Consider the following 2623-nt stretch of genomic DNA (forward strand, 5'->3'; position numbering starts at 1 on the left):
ACTGGAGAAATCCGTAGACACCACGGGTGACGTGACTGAGCATAAACCAAAAATTAAAAGAACAAAACCAGCAGAAAACAGAGGAATGCTATTCGCGTGTTTGTTTGTTTTTTTGTGAACCGTTCTCTTAAGTTTTGATTGTTTAATCTATTTACTGCCCATTTGTACAAATTCATCTCCATTGTGATACATCTCTGAAATTATTTGTTGCCTATTACTAAACTACTACTTCTGCTGTAATACTGTTATAATATATTTATTCTTCATACCATAAGGTAAAATCAGCTTCATTTTGTTCTATATTATCCATTATTATTGTTCTATATTTTAGATCATACAGTTAATGATAATTGTGTATTATAGCATAATAGAAGTAGTATTATTACACTTAAAAGTTTTAATACAATGTCATTTTGTGGAAAGTTAGTTACTATGAAGCATGTTACTCAAAGATTAAATGTTTAAAATAGCACTATGACTATTTCCTAATGGTCTCAATTGTTTAACAGTATATGTAACTAGAGCACCATTCAGGTCGATAATTACTATTTTCTACATCTTAACTGAAAACCAAATATTCGAAGTAAGAAGAAGGAAAGTTGGGATGGGCTAGTTTTTGCTCAAAGGACGAATATGAATCTTGTACGGTAAACAAAAAGTATCCAAAACCCGCCGGAAGAGAAAGAAAATGTACTCCCAGAACCAGAACAGAGAGAAATATCTCGAGTCGCCACCAGGAGTGGAAAAACTCTGGGCCCTCTGCCCGGTGAGGAGGAGAACTGTTGAGTTTTCTCGGGAAGAACAGGTGAAGATAGCTGGCAGGTGTTCGCCGAAGACACATATAAAGTTTTGGAGTTAGCAGTGAGCGGTAAAGGTTCATGTTTATTCAGGCAGTGACAACGAATAACGTAAAAGTGTCCTTTATCTATTTTTGTGTGGTACTTGCCCAGACTCAATTCAGAGATTTACTTACGCATACACAGTATAATTCAGCTGTGCACTACAAGTCACAGCAAAACAGGGAAAAACATTTTTGTAACATACAGTAACCTTCCATTTAAATGTTAAAGTTTGGCACATGAGGAATTTTGCAGTATAGCATTTTAGGCCGGAAGCGTAGATTACCGTGACAAGTGATAATCCAAGCAGAAACAGCTGCAGGAATTGACACATACAGTACAGTACTTGGCAAGATCGTAACAAGTATTTTCAGACTGAAAGAAAACAGCGTATATACGACAGTTCAGAAATAAATAATTCCACTGATTTTAAGCTCATATTATTCTAAGATTTCTTATTTTTTGTATTATTTATCATGATGACAAAATAATGACGATATTGTTTTTATTGAATAAAGGTATAATTTGAAGGCATAAGACTTTTCGGAACGTGTGAAGGCATCATATTCAGATTTTAAATTACTTCGACGAAGAAGGCCTATTTCAAAGGGCAGTTTTTATTCCCTTTGTGGGGATCTCTTGTATGACAGTCACATAGAAGTTTAACGTCTGACATTTTCTATTTCCATTTTTATTTTTGTTATTTTAAAGCGCTTCTTTAAAACAGTACGAGGCAGGAATGCTGCGTGTGGTGGTTTTTTCCCGCTTTATTTTTTTATTCAATCGTTTTTATTTATGTGGCTAACGTATTTAGCCAAAGCGACTTATATTTGCACCTTTATATACAGGTGGGTACTTCCTGGAACAATTCGGTGATGTACCTTGCTCCAGGGTACAACAACAGTATCTAGCCTGGGATTTCAACCTACAACCCAGTTAAGAGTCCAGAGCCCTGACCACTGCACCACGCCGAATGTGGACTCTTACGTGGGCTGAAACCCAAAGTAGTTAGACACAACAAAAAGTAGTGCATATTTCTGCATCTAGGAACTTGTTCGTTTACAGTCTCGTTGGAGTAACTTGACTGTTGTGTGATCATGATTGTCACAAGCAAAGGAGAGACCTGAGAGGCTCCTGTGGCTTGAATAATCACGCACACAACGCGTCCATTGAATAAACTGCTACAGTATGTGCCAACACCAGTATGACTTTATCAAAGCCATCGTTTTGTCCACAGGCCTGGGGTCACCTAAACAGCGCTTCAAGTTAATTAGTGGCTGCTGCTCCTCATTTGTAAGGAAGAGTGTAACAAAAATAGTAGACACAAAGTGCCAAATACAAAGAGGATGAGAACAGCATGCTGTATATTAAAAAAGAAAAATACCATATTTCTGTTTATTTCCAAGTACTATCACAGTATATGCAATAGTTATATACTGTATTATTTGTATGTACAGTATATACAGTATGAACAGAAAATTCTTACCCTAACACGGTATGATCATTTTATTTTGAAAACCAGATGACGACAGAATAAAAATACCCTATTCCTTTTCAGTTTTCTGGTTGTAATGAAGGGCAATGAAGGGGGATCTGAGAGCAAATGGGGTCTTCTCATGCCTGGTGTTGTTTCTTCCCCTGTCTGTGATGGTTTTCCAGGGCTGCGTCATGGCCTCGCCGGGTCACTTGATGCTGCTGGCAGGCTCCCCGCTCCTCCGCGCTGCAAGGCTGCTCCCGTGACGCAGTGCTGACAGCAGGCGCGGCGCTGGTTCCAGGGCCCTGTC

The sequence above is a fragment of the Atractosteus spatula genome, chromosome 4, assembly GCF_055471065.1.
Source record: "Atractosteus spatula isolate fAtrSpa1 chromosome 4, fAtrSpa1.hap1, whole genome shotgun sequence".
NCBI classification, from domain to species: domain Eukaryota; kingdom Metazoa; phylum Chordata; class Actinopteri; order Semionotiformes; family Lepisosteidae; genus Atractosteus; species Atractosteus spatula.